Source organism: Enoplosus armatus, chromosome 11 (assembly GCF_043641665.1).
Source record: "Enoplosus armatus isolate fEnoArm2 chromosome 11, fEnoArm2.hap1, whole genome shotgun sequence".
In the NCBI taxonomy this organism is placed as follows: Eukaryota; Metazoa; Chordata; class Actinopteri; order Centrarchiformes; family Enoplosidae; genus Enoplosus; species Enoplosus armatus.
This window is the reverse complement of record NC_092190.1, coordinates 6064039-6076782: the sequence shown is the minus strand read 5'-3', so window position 1 is coordinate 6076782 and position 12744 is coordinate 6064039. Positions and strand designations below refer to the sequence as shown.

The 12744-nt window shown below is 40.7% G+C and overlaps 20 non-coding genes across 20 annotated transcripts; all 20 read left to right on the top strand.

Annotated features, from left to right (window-relative positions):
- The first annotated feature begins 65 nt into the window (after positions 1-65).
- LOC139293663 (5S ribosomal RNA) lies at positions 66-184 on the top strand. The gene has a single exon (XR_011598262.1). It is a non-coding gene; the product is annotated as a 5S ribosomal RNA (ribosomal RNA).
- A 524-nt stretch (positions 185-708) lies between these two features.
- Positions 709-827, top strand: LOC139293785 (5S ribosomal RNA). The gene has a single exon (XR_011598368.1). It is a non-coding gene; the product is annotated as a 5S ribosomal RNA (ribosomal RNA).
- Positions 828-1351: 524 nt separating this feature from the next.
- Positions 1352-1470, top strand: LOC139293773 (5S ribosomal RNA). The gene has a single exon (XR_011598357.1). It is a non-coding gene; the product is annotated as a 5S ribosomal RNA (ribosomal RNA).
- A 533-nt stretch (positions 1471-2003) lies between these two features.
- Positions 2004-2122, top strand: LOC139293762 (5S ribosomal RNA). Its single transcript, XR_011598346.1, has one exon. It is a non-coding gene; the product is annotated as a 5S ribosomal RNA (ribosomal RNA).
- Positions 2123-2646: 524 nt separating this feature from the next.
- Positions 2647-2765, top strand: LOC139293749 (5S ribosomal RNA). Its single transcript, XR_011598334.1, has one exon. It is a non-coding gene; the product is annotated as a 5S ribosomal RNA (ribosomal RNA).
- A 519-nt stretch (positions 2766-3284) lies between these two features.
- Positions 3285-3403, top strand: LOC139293616 (5S ribosomal RNA). Its single transcript, XR_011598219.1, has one exon. It is a non-coding gene; the product is annotated as a 5S ribosomal RNA (ribosomal RNA).
- A 524-nt stretch (positions 3404-3927) lies between these two features.
- Positions 3928-4046, top strand: LOC139293737 (5S ribosomal RNA). The gene has a single exon (XR_011598323.1). It is a non-coding gene; the product is annotated as a 5S ribosomal RNA (ribosomal RNA).
- A 519-nt stretch (positions 4047-4565) lies between these two features.
- On the top strand, positions 4566-4684 carry LOC139293726 (5S ribosomal RNA). Its single transcript, XR_011598312.1, has one exon. It is a non-coding gene; the product is annotated as a 5S ribosomal RNA (ribosomal RNA).
- Positions 4685-5217: 533 nt separating this feature from the next.
- LOC139293715 (5S ribosomal RNA) lies at positions 5218-5336 on the top strand. The gene has a single exon (XR_011598301.1). It is a non-coding gene; the product is annotated as a 5S ribosomal RNA (ribosomal RNA).
- Positions 5337-5869: 533 nt separating this feature from the next.
- Positions 5870-5988, top strand: LOC139293704 (5S ribosomal RNA). The gene has a single exon (XR_011598290.1). It is a non-coding gene; the product is annotated as a 5S ribosomal RNA (ribosomal RNA).
- Positions 5989-6507: 519 nt separating this feature from the next.
- LOC139293615 (5S ribosomal RNA) lies at positions 6508-6626 on the top strand. Its single transcript, XR_011598218.1, has one exon. It is a non-coding gene; the product is annotated as a 5S ribosomal RNA (ribosomal RNA).
- A 519-nt stretch (positions 6627-7145) lies between these two features.
- Positions 7146-7264, top strand: LOC139293614 (5S ribosomal RNA). The gene has a single exon (XR_011598217.1). It is a non-coding gene; the product is annotated as a 5S ribosomal RNA (ribosomal RNA).
- A 524-nt stretch (positions 7265-7788) lies between these two features.
- Positions 7789-7907, top strand: LOC139293696 (5S ribosomal RNA). The gene has a single exon (XR_011598284.1). It is a non-coding gene; the product is annotated as a 5S ribosomal RNA (ribosomal RNA).
- A 519-nt stretch (positions 7908-8426) lies between these two features.
- On the top strand, positions 8427-8545 carry LOC139293685 (5S ribosomal RNA). The gene has a single exon (XR_011598283.1). It is a non-coding gene; the product is annotated as a 5S ribosomal RNA (ribosomal RNA).
- A 519-nt stretch (positions 8546-9064) lies between these two features.
- On the top strand, positions 9065-9183 carry LOC139293612 (5S ribosomal RNA). The gene has a single exon (XR_011598215.1). It is a non-coding gene; the product is annotated as a 5S ribosomal RNA (ribosomal RNA).
- A 524-nt stretch (positions 9184-9707) lies between these two features.
- LOC139293674 (5S ribosomal RNA) lies at positions 9708-9826 on the top strand. Its single transcript, XR_011598272.1, has one exon. It is a non-coding gene; the product is annotated as a 5S ribosomal RNA (ribosomal RNA).
- Positions 9827-10350: 524 nt separating this feature from the next.
- Positions 10351-10469, top strand: LOC139293578 (5S ribosomal RNA). The gene has a single exon (XR_011598181.1). It is a non-coding gene; the product is annotated as a 5S ribosomal RNA (ribosomal RNA).
- Positions 10470-10993: 524 nt separating this feature from the next.
- Positions 10994-11112, top strand: LOC139293662 (5S ribosomal RNA). The gene has a single exon (XR_011598261.1). It is a non-coding gene; the product is annotated as a 5S ribosomal RNA (ribosomal RNA).
- Positions 11113-11636: 524 nt separating this feature from the next.
- On the top strand, positions 11637-11755 carry LOC139293649 (5S ribosomal RNA). The gene has a single exon (XR_011598250.1). It is a non-coding gene; the product is annotated as a 5S ribosomal RNA (ribosomal RNA).
- A 538-nt stretch (positions 11756-12293) lies between these two features.
- On the top strand, positions 12294-12412 carry LOC139293599 (5S ribosomal RNA). Its single transcript, XR_011598202.1, has one exon. It is a non-coding gene; the product is annotated as a 5S ribosomal RNA (ribosomal RNA).
- Positions 12413-12744: the final 332 nt, after the last annotated feature.

Sequence of the window (12744 nt, the reverse complement as noted above, 5' to 3'; positions counted from 1 at the left end):
GTATTAAAAGAAGCGTTGGTGATGTTTTAGCATTTATAAATAGCCCGTGTGCGACAGCAGTAATTGTTTACGGCCATACCACTCTGAACACGCCCGACCTCGTCTGATCTCGGAAGCTAAGCAGGGTCGGGCCTGGTTAGTACTTGGATAGGAGACCGCCTGGGAATACCAGGTGCCGTAAGCATTTTCTTGTCCGCTTTCGTCAGCAGAGGGCGCTGCTCCTTCTGTAGTGGAGACAGGACAGTACAGAGCCAGTGAACACATTCTACATGCTTTTATTTGGCAGTCTGGACTTTGTGCTCTGTATTGTACTTCTATTTTAATTGCTCTCATTTCCAGCCATCACATTCAATAGGCGGTGTGAAGATGGATACACATTTCCTGCTCTAGTCATTAGGCAATATGTAGCCAATTTTACAGTGGTGGACTGTAACCAAGTACATTTGCTAAAGTAGCCACTGTATTTTACTCTACTTTATGCTTCAAAATGTTTTTATATATATACTGTATATGTTATTCTGAAAATGGGCCGTTCTGCATAATAAGTATTTTCACTTTTGGAACTTTAAATGTATTTACTTATGTACTTTTACTTAAGATTTTGAATACATGGCTTTGACTTGCAACAGAGCATTTTTACACTGTATTAAAAGAAGCGTTGGTGATGTTTTAGCATTTATAAATAGCCCGTGTGCGACAGCAGTAATCGTTTACGGCCATACCACTCTGAACACGCCCGATCTCGTCTGATCTCGGAAGCTAAGCAGGGTCGGGCCTGGTTAGTACTTGGATGGGAGACCGCCTGGGAATACCAGGTGCCGTAAGCATTTTCTTGTCCGCTTTCGTCAGCAGAGGGCGCTGCTCCTTCTGTAGTGGAGACAGGACAGTACAGAGCCAGTGAACACATTCTACATGCTTTTATTTGGCAGTCTGGACTTTGTGCTCTGTATTGTACTTCTATTTTAATTGCTCTCATTTCCAGCCATCACATTCAATAGGCGGTGTGAAGATGGATACACATTTCCTGCTCTAGTCATTAGGCAATATGTAGCCAATTTTACAGTGGTGGACTGTAACCAAGTACATTTGCCTAAGTAGCCACTGTATTTTACTCTACTTTATGCTTCAAAATGTTTTTATATATATACTGTATATGTTATTCTGAAAATGGGCCGTTCTGCATAATAAGTATTTTCACTTTTGGAACTTTAAATGTATTTACTTATGTACTTTTACTTAAGATTTTGAATATATGGATTTGACTTGCAACAGAGCATTTTTACACTGTATTAAAAGAAGCGTTGGTGATGTTTTAGCATTTATAAATAGCCCGTGTGCGACAGCAGTAATCGTTTACGGCCATACCACTCTGAACACGCCCGATCTCGTCTGATCTCGGAAGCTAAGCAGGGTCGGGCCTGGTTAGTACTTGGATGGGAGACCGCCTGGGAATACCAGGTGCCGTAAGCATTTTCTTGTCCGCTTTCGTCAGCAGAGGGCGCTGCTCCTTCTGTAGTGGAGACAGGACAGTACAGAGCCAGTGAACACATTCTACATGCTTTTATTTGGCAGTCTGGACTTTGTGCTCTGTATTGTACTTCTATTTTAATTGCTCTCATTTCCAGCCATCACATTCAATAGGCGGTGTGAAGATGCAGTGTTGCCGATGGATACACATTTCCTGCTCTCGTCATTAGGCAATATGTAGCCAATTTTACAGTGGTGGACTGTAACCAAGTACATTTGCTAAAGTAGCCACTGTATTTTACTCTACTTTATGCTTCAAAATGTTTTTATATATATATATGTTATTCTGAAAATGGGCCGTTCTGCATAATGAGTATTTTTACTTTTGGAACTTTAAATGTATTTACTTATGTACTTTTACTTAAGATTTTGAATACATGGATTTGACTTGCAACAGAGCATTTTTACACTGTATTAAAAGAAGCGTTGGTGATGTTTTAGCATTTATAAATAGCCCGTGTGCGACAGCAGTAATCGTTTACGGCCATACCACTCTGAACACGCCCGATCTCGTCTGATCTCGGAAGCTAAGCAGGGTCGGGCCTGGTTAGTACTTGGATGGGAGACCGCCTGGGAATACCAGGTGCCGTAAGCATTTTCTTGTCCGCTTTCGTCAGCAGAGGGCGCTGCTCCTTCTGTAGTGGAGACAGGACAGTACAGAGCCAGTGAACACATTCTACATGCTTTTATTTGGCAGTCTGGACTTTGTGCTCTGTATTGTACTTCTATTTTAATTGCTCTCATTTCCAGCCATCACATTCAATAGGCGGTGTGAAGATGGATACACATTTCCTGCTCTAGTCATTAGGCAATATGTAGCCAATTTTACAGTGGTGGACTGTAACCAAGTACATTTGCTAAAGTAGCCACTGTATTTTACTCTACTTTATGCTTCAAAATGTTTTTATATATATACTGTATATGTTATTCTGAAAATGGGCCGTTCTGCATAATAAGTATTTTCACTTTTGGAACTTTAAATGTATTTACTTATGTACTTTTACTTAAGATTTTGAATACATGGCTTTGACTTGCAACAGAGCATTTTTACACTGTATTAAAAGAAGCGTTGGTGATGTTTTAGCATTTATAAATAGCCCGTGTGCGACAGCAGTAGTCGTTTACGGCCATACCACTCTGAACACGCCCGATCTCGTCTGATCTCGGAAGCTAAGCAGGGTCGGGCCTGGTTAGTACTTGGATGGGAGACCGCCTGGGAATACCAGGTGCCGTAAGCATTTTCTTGTCCGCTTTCGTCAGCAGAGGGCGCTGCTCCTTCTGTAGTGGAGACAGGACAGTACAGAGCCAGTGAACACATTCTACATGCTTTTATTTGGCAGTCTGGACTTTGTGCTCTGTATTGTACTTCTATTTTAATTGCTCTCATTTCCAGCCATCACATTCAATAGGCGGTGTGAAGATGGATACACATTTCCTGCTCTAGTCATTAGGCAATATGTAGCCAATTTTACAGTGGTGGACTGTAACCAAGTACATTTGCTAAAGTAGCCACTGTATTTTACTCTACTTTATGCTTCAAAATGTTTTTATATATATATATGTTATTCTGAAAATGGGCCGTTCTGCATAATGAGTATTTTTACTTTTGGAACTTTAAATGTATTTACTTATGTACTTTTACTTAAGATTTTGAATACATGGATTTGACTTGCAACAGAGCATTTTTACACTGTACTAAAAGAAGCGTTGGTGATGTTTTAGCATTTATAAATAGCCCGTGTGCGACAGCAGTACTCGTTTACGGCCATACCACTCTGAACACGCCCGATCTCGTCTGATCTCGGAAGCTAAGCAGGGTCGGGCCTGGTTAGTACTTGGATGGGAGACCGCCTGGGAATACCACGTGCCGTAAGCATTTTCTTGTCCGCTTTCGTCAGCAGAGGGCGCTGCTCCTTCTGTAGTGGAGACAGGACAGTACAAAGCCAGTGAACACATTCTACATGCTTTTATTTGGCAGTCTGGACTTTGTGCTCTGTATTGTACTTCTATTTTAATTGCTCTCATTTCCAGCCATCACATTCAATAGGCGGTGTGAAGATGGATACACATTTCCTGCTCTAGTCATTAGGCAATATGTAGCCAATTTTACAGTGGTGGACTGTAACCAAGTACATTTGCTAAAGTAGCCACTGTATTTTACTCTACTTTATGCTTCAAAATGTTTTTATATATATACTGTATATGTTATTCTGAAAATGGGCCGTTCTGCATAATAAGTATTTTCACTTTTGGAACTTTAAATGTATTTACTTATGTACTTTTACTTAAGATTTTGAATACATGGCTTTGACTTGCAACAGAGCATTTTTACACTGTATTAAAAGAAGCGTTGGTGATGTTTTAGCATTTATAAATAGCCCGTGTGCGACAGCAGTAGTCGTTTACGGCCATACCACTCTGAACACGCCCGATCTCGTCTGATCTCGGAAGCTAAGCAGGGTCGGGCCTGGTTAGTACTTGGATGGGAGACCGCCTGGGAATACCAGGTGCCGTAAGCATTTTCTTGTCCGCTTTCGTCAGCAGAGGGCGCTGCTCCTTCTGTAGTGGAGACAGGACAGTACAGAGCCAGTGAACACATTCTACATGCTTTTATTTGGCAGTCTGGACTTTGTGCTCTGTATTGTACTTCTATTTTAATTGCTCTCATTTCCAGCCATCACATTCAATAGGCGGTGTGAAGATGGATACACATTTCCTGCTCTAGTCATTAGGCAATATGTAGCCAATTTTACAGTGGTGGACTGTAACCAAGTACATTTGCTAAAGTAGCCACTGTATTTTACTCTACTTTATGCTTCAAAATGTTTTTATATATATATATGTTATTCTGAAAATGGGCCGTTCTGCATAATGAGTATTTTTACTTTTGGAACTTTAAATGTATTTACTTATGTACTTTTACTTAAGATTTTGAATACATGGATTTGACTTGCAACAGAGCATTTTTACACTGTATTAAAAGAAGCGTTGGTGATGTTTTAGCATTTATAAATAGCCCGTGTGCGACAGCAGTAATCGTTTACGGCCATACCACTCTGAACACGCCCGATCTCGTCTGATCTCGGAAGCTAAGCAGGGTCGGGCCTGGTTAGTACTTGGATGGGAGACCGCCTGGGAATACCAGGTGCCGTAAGCATTTTCTTGTCCGCTTTCGTCAGCAGAGGGCGCTGCTCCTTCTGTAGTGGAGACAGGACAGTACAGAGCCAGTGAACACATTCTACATGCTTTTATTTGGCAGTCTGGACTTTGTGCTCTGTATTGTACTTCTATTTTAATTGCTCTCATTTCCAGCCATCACATTCAATAGGCGGTGTGAAGATGCAGTGTTGCCGATGGATACACATTTCCTGCTCTCGTCATTAGGCAATATGTAGCCAATTTTACAGTGGTGGACTGTAACCAAGTACATTTGCTAAAGTAGCCACTGTATTTTACTCTACTTTATGCTTCAAAATGTTTTTATATATATATATGTTATTCTGAAAATGGGCCGTTCTGCATAATGAGTATTTTTACTTTTGGAACTTTAAATGTATTTACTTATGTACTTTTACTTAAGATTTTGAATACATGGATTTGACTTGCAACAGAGCATTTTTACACTGTATTAAAAGAAGCGTTGGTGATGTTTTAGCATTTATAAATAGCCCGTGTGCGACAGCAGTAATCGTTTACGGCCATACCACTCTGAACACGCCCGATCTCGTCTGATCTCGGAAGCTAAGCAGGGTCGGGCCTGGTTAGTACTTGGATGGGAGACCGCCTGGGAATACCAGGTGCCGTAAGCATTTTCTTGTCCGCTTTCGTCAGCAGAGGGCGCTGCTCCTTCTGTAGTGGAGACAGGACAGTACAGAGCCAGTGAACACATTCTACATGCTTTTATTTGGCAGTCTGGACTTTGTGCTCTGTATTGTACTTCTATTTTAATTGCTCTCATTTCCAGCCATCACATTCAATAGGCGGTGTGAAGATGCAGTGTTGCCGATGGATACACATTTCCTGCTCTCGTCATTAGGCAATATGTAGCCAATTTTACAGTGGTGGACTGTAACCAAGTACATTTGCTAAAGTAGCCACTGTATTTTACTCTACTTTATGCTTCAAAATGTTTTTATATATATATATGTTATTCTGAAAATGGGCCGTTCTGCATAATGAGTATTTTTACTTTTGGAACTTTAAATGTATTTACTTATGTACTTTTACTTAAGATTTTGAATACATGGATTTGACTTGCAACAGAGCATTTTTACACTGTATTAAAAGAAGCGTTGGTGATGTTTTAGCATTTATAAATAGCCCGTGTGCGACAGCAGTAATCGTTTACGGCCATACCACTCTGAACACGCCCGATCTCGTCTGATCTCGGAAGCTAAGCAGGGTCGGGCCTGGTTAGTACTTGGATGGGAGACCGCCTGGGAATACCAGGTGCCGTAAGCATTTTCTTGTCCGCTTTCGTCAGCAGAGGGCGCTGCTCCTTCTGTAGTGGAGACAGGACAGTACAGAGCCAGTGAACACATTCTACATGCTTTTATTTGGCAGTCTGGACTTTGTGCTCTGTATTGTACTTCTATTTTAATTGCTCTCATTTCCAGCCATCACATTCAATAGGCGGTGTGAAGATGGATACACATTTCCTGCTCTAGTCATTAGGCAATATGTAGCCAATTTTACAGTGGTGGACTGTAACCAAGTACATTTGCTAAAGTAGCCACTGTATTGTATTCTACTTTATGCTTCAAAATGTTTTTATATATATATATGTTATTCTGAAAATGGGCCGTTCTGCATAATGAGTATTTTTACTTTTGGAACTTTAAATGTATTTACTTATGTACTTTTACTTAAGATTTTGAATACATGGCTTTGACTTGCAACAGAGCATTTTTACACTGTATTAAAAGAAGCGTTGGTGATGTTTTAGCATTTATAAATAGCCCGTGTGCGACAGCAGTAATCGTTTACGGCCATACCACTCTGAACACGCCCGATCTCGTCTGATCTCGGAAGCTAAGCAGGGTCGGGCCTGGTTAGTACTTGGATGGGAGACCGCCTGGGAATACCACGTGCCGTAAGCATTTTCTTGTCCGCTTTCGTCAGCAGAGGGCGCTGCTCCTTCTGTAGTGGAGACAGGACAGTACAGAGCCAGTGAACACATTCTACATGCTTTTATTTGGCAGTCTGGACTTTGTGCTCTGTATTGTACTTCTATTTTAATTGCTCTCATTTCCAGCCATCACATTCAATAGGCGGTGTGAAGATGGATACACATTTCCTGCTCTAGTCATTAGGCAATATGTAGCCAATTTTACAGTGGTGGACTGTAACCAAGTACATTTGCTAAAGTAGCCACTGTATTGTATTCTACTTTATGCTTCAAAATGTTTTTATATATATATATGTTATTCTGAAAATGGGCCGTTCTGCATAATGAGTATTTTTACTTTTGGAACTTTAAATGTATTTACTTATGTACTTTTACTTAAGATTTTGAATACATGGCTTTGACTTGCAACAGAGCATTTTTACACTGTATTAAAAGAAGCGTTGGTGATGTTTTAGCATTTATAAATAGCCCGTGTGCGACAGCAGTAATCGTTTACGGCCATACCACTCTGAACACGCCCGATCTCGTCTGATCTCGGAAGCTAAGCAGGGTCGGGCCTGGTTAGTACTTGGATGGGAGACCGCCTGGGAATACCACGTGCCGTAAGCATTTTCTTGTCCGCTTTCGTCAGCAGAGGGCGCTGCTCCTTCTGTAGTGGAGACAGGACAGTACAGAGCCAGTGAACACATTCTACATGCTTTTATTTGGCAGTCTGGACTTTGTGCTCTGTATTGTACTTCTATTTTAATTGCTCTCATTTCCAGCCATCACATTCAATAGGCGGTGTGAAGATGGATACACATTTCCTGCTCTAGTCATTAGGCAATATGTAGCCAATTTTACAGTGGTGGACTGTAACCAAGTACATTTGCTAAAGTAGCCACTGTATTTTACTCTACTTTATGCTTCAAAATGTTTTTATATATATACTGTATATGTTATTCTGAAAATGGGCCGTTCTGCATAATAAGTATTTTCACTTTTGGAACTTTAAATGTATTTACTTATGTACTTTTACTTAAGATTTTGAATACATGGCTTTGACTTGCAACAGAGCATTTTTACACTGTATTAAAAGAAGCGTTGGTGATGTTTTAGCATTTATAAATAGCCCGTGTGCGACAGCAGTAATCGTTTACGGCCATACCACTCTGAACACGCCCGATCTCGTCTGATCTCGGAAGCTAAGCAGGGTCGGGCCTGGTTAGTACTTGGATGGGAGACCGCCTGGGAATACCAGGTGCCGTAAGCATTTTCTTGTCCGCTTTCGTCAGCAGAGGGCGCTGCTCCTTCTGTAGTGGAGACAGGACAGTACAGAGCCAGTGAACACATTCTACATGCTTTTATTTGGCAGTCTGGACTTTGTGCTCTGTATTGTACTTCTATTTTAATTGCTCTCATTTCCAGCCATCACATTCAATAGGCGGTGTGAAGATGGATACACATTTCCTGCTCTAGTCATTAGGCAATATGTAGCCAATTTTACAGTGGTGGACTGTAACCAAGTACATTTGCTAAAGTAGCCACTGTATTGTATTCTACTTTATGCTTCAAAATGTTTTTATATATATATATGTTATTCTGAAAATGGGCCGTTCTGCATAATGAGTATTTTTACTTTTGGAACTTTAAATGTATTTACTTATGTACTTTTACTTAAGATTTTGAATACATGGCTTTGACTTGCAACAGAGCATTTTTACACTGTATTAAAAGAAGCGTTGGTGATGTTTTAGCATTTATAAATAGCTCGTGTGCGACAGCAATAATCGTTTACGGCCATACCACTCTGAACACGCCCGATCTCGTCTGATCTCGGAAGCTAAGCAGGGTCGGGCCTGGTTAGTACTTGGATGGGAGACCGCCTGGGAATACCAGGTGCCGTAAGCATTTTCTTGTCCGCTTTCGTCAGCAGAGGGCGCTGCTCCTTCTGTAGTGGAGACAGGACAGTACAGAGCCAGTGAACACATTCTACATGCTTTTATTTGGCAGTCTGGACTTTGTGCTCTGTATTGTACTTCTATTTTAATTGCTCTCATTTCCAGCCATCACATTCAATAGGCGGTGTGAAGATGGATACACATTTCCTGCTCTAGTCATTAGGCAATATGTAGCCAATTTTACAGTGGTGGACTGTAACCAAGTACATTTGCTAAAGTAGCCACTGTATTGTATTCTACTTTATGCTTCAAAATGTTTTTATATATATATATGTTATTCTGAAAATGGGCCGTTCTGCATAATGAGTATTTTTACTTTTGGAACTTTAAATGTATTTACTTATGTACTTTTACTTAAGATTTTGAATACATGGCTTTGACTTGCAACAGAGCATTTTTACACTGTATTAAAAGAAGCGTTGGTGATGTTTTAGCATTTATAAATAGCTCGTGTGCGACAGCAATAATCGTTTACGGCCATACCACTCTGAACACGCCCGATCTCGTCTGATCTCGGAAGCTAAGCAGGGTCGGGCCTGGTTAGTACTTGGATGGGAGACCGCCTGGGAATACCACGTGCCGTAAGCATTTTCTTGTCCGCTTTCGTCAGCAGAGGGCGCTGCTCCTTCTGTAGTGGAGACAGGACAGTACAGAGCCAGTGAACACATTCTACATGCTTTTATTTGGCAGTCTGGACTTTGTGCTCTGTATTGTACTTCTATTTTAATTGCTCTCATTTCCAGCCATCACATTCAATAGGCGGTGTGAAGATGGATACACATTTCCTGCTCTAGTCATTAGGCAATATGTAGCCAATTTTACAGTGGTGGACTGTAACCAAGTACATTTGCCTAAGTAGCCACTGTATTTTACTCTACTTTATGCTTCAAAATGTTTTTATATATATACTGTATATGTTATTCTGAAAATGGGCCGTTCTGCATAATAAGTATTTTCACTTTTGGAACTTTAAATGTATTTACTTATGTACTTTTACTTAAGATTTTGAATACATGGCTTTGACTTGCAACAGAGCATTTTTACACTGTATTAAAAGAAGCGTTGGTGATGTTTTAGCATTTATAAATAGCCCGTGTGCGACAGCAGTAATCGTTTACGGCCATACCACTCTGAACACGCCCGATCTCGTCTGATCTCGGAAGCTAAGCAGGGTCGGGCCTGGTTAGTACTTGGATGGGAGACCGCCTGGGAATACCAGGTGCCGTAAGCATTTTCTTGTCCGCTTTCGTCAGCAGAGGGCGCTGCTCCTTCTGTAGTGGAGACAGGACAGTACAGAGCCAGTGAACACATTCTACATGCTTTTATTTGGCAGTCTGGACTTTGTGCTCTGTATTGTACTTCTATTTTAATTGCTCTCATTTCCAGCCATCACATTCAATAGGCGGTGTGAAGATGGATACACATTTCCTGCTCTAGTCATTAGGCAATATGTAGCCAATTTTACAGTGGTGGACTGTAACCAAGTACATTTGCTAAAGTAGCCACTGTATTTTACTCTACTTTATGCTTCAAAATGTTTTTATATATATACTGTATATGTTATTCTGAAAATGGGCCGTTCTGCATAATAAGTATTTTCACTTTTGGAACTTTAAATGTATTTACTTATGTACTTTTACTTAAGATTTTGAATACATGGCTTTGACTTGCAACAGAGCATTTTTACACTGTATTAAAAGAAGCGTTGGTGATGTTTTAGCATTTATAAATAGCCCGTGTGCGACAGCAGTAATCGTTTACGGCCATACCACTCTGAACACGCCCGATCTCGTCTGATCTCGGAAGCTAAGCAGGGTCGGGCCTGGTTAGTACTTGGATGGGAGACCGCCTGGGAATACCAGGTGCCATAAGCATTTTCTTGTCCGCTTTCGTCAGCAGAGGGCGCTGCTCCTTCTGTAGTGGAGACAGGACAGTACAGAGCCAGTGAACACATTCTACATGCTTTTATTTGGCAGTCTGGACTTTGTGCTCTGTATTGTACTTCTATTTTAATTGCTCTCATTTCCAGCCATCACATTCAATAGGCGGTGTGAAGATGGATACACATTTCCTGCTCTAGTCATTAGGCAATATGTAGCCAATTTTACAGTGGTGGACTGTAACCAAGTACATTTGCCTAAGTAGCCACTGTATTTTACTCTACTTTATGCTTCAAAATGTTTTTATATATATACTGTATATGTTATTCTGAAAATGGGCCGTTCTGCATAATAAGTATTTTCACTTTTGGAACTTTAAATGTATTTACTTATGTACTTTTACTTAAGATTTTGAATACATGGCTTTGACTTGCAACAGAGCATTTTTACACTGTATTAAAAGAAGCGTTGGTGATGTTTTAGCATTTATAAATAGCCCGTGTGCGACAGCAGTAATCGTTTACGGCCATACCACTCTGAACACGCCCGATCTCGTCTGATCTCGGAAGCTAAGCAGGGTCGGGCCTGGTTAGTACTTGGATGGGAGACCGCCTGGGAATACCAGGTGCCGTAAGCATTTTCTTGTCCGCTTTCGTCAGCAGAGGGCGCTGCTCCTTCTGTAGTGGAGACAGGACAGTACAGAGCCAGTGAACACATTCTACATGCTTTTATTTGGCAGTCTGGACTTTGTGCTCTGTATTGTACTTCTATTTTAATTGCTCTCATTTCCAGCCATCACATTCAATAGGCGGTGTGAAGATGGATACACATTTCCTGCTCTAGTCATTAGGCAATATGTAGCCAATTTTACAGTGGTGGACTGTAACCAAGTACATTTGCTAAAGTAGCCACTGTATTTTACTCTACTTTATGCTTCAAAATGTTTTTATATATATACTGTATATGTTATTCTGAAAATGGGCCGTTCTGCATAATAAGTATTTTCACTTTTGGAACTTTAAATGTATTTACTTATGTACTTTTACTTAAGATTTTGAATACATGGCTTTGACTTGCAACAGAGCATTTTTACACTGTATTAAAAGAAGCGTTGGTGATGTTTTAGCATTTATAAATAGCCCGTGTGCGACAGCAGTAATCGTTTACGGCCATACCACTCTGAACACGCCCGATCTCGTCTGATCTCGGAAGCTAAGCAGGGTCGGGCCTGGTTAGTACTTGGATGGGAGACCGCCTGGGAATACCAGGTGCCGTAAGCATTTTCTTGTCCGCTTTCGTCAGCAGAGGGCGCTGCTCCTTCTGTAGTGGAGACAGGACAGTACAGAGCCAGTGAACACATTCTACATGCTTTTATTTGGCAGTCTGGACTTTGTGCTCTGTATTGTACTTCTATTTTAATTGCTCTCATTTCCAGCCATCACATTCAATAGGCGGTGTGAAGATGCAGTGTTGCCGATGGATACACATTTCCTGCTCTAGTCATTAGGCAATATGTAGCCAATTTTACAGTGGTGGACTGTAACCAAGTACATTTGCTAAAGTAGCCACTGTATTTTACTCTACTTTATGCTTCAAAATGTTTTTATATATATACTGTATATGTTATTCTGAAAATGGGCCGTTCTGCATAATAAGTATTTTCACTTTTGGAACTTTAAATGTATTTACTTATGTACTTTTACTTAAGATTTTGAATACATGGCTTTGACTTGCAACAGAGCATTTTTACACTGTATTAAAAGAAGCGTTGGTGATGTTTTAGCATTTATAAATAGCTCGTGTGCGACAGCAGTAATCGTTTACGGCCATACCACTCTGAACACGCCTGATCTCGTCTGATCTCGGAAGCAAAGCAGGGTCGGGCCTGGTTAGTACTTGGATGGGAGACCGCCTGGGAATACCAGGTGCCGTAAGCATTTTCTTGTCCGCTTTCGTCAGCAGAGGGCGCTGCTCCTTCTGTAGTGGAGACAGGACAGTACAGAGCCAGTGAACACATTCTACATGCTTTTATTTGGCAGTCTGGACTTTGTGCTCTGTATTGTACTTCTATTTTAATTGCTCTCATTTCCAGCCATCACATTCAATAGGCGGTGTGAAGATGGATACACATTTCCTGCTCTAGTCATTAGGCAATATGTAGCCAATTTTACAGTGGTGGACTGTAACCAAGTACATTTGCTAAAGTAGCCACTGTATTTTACTCTACTTTATGCTTCAAAATGTTTTTATATATATATATGTTATTCTG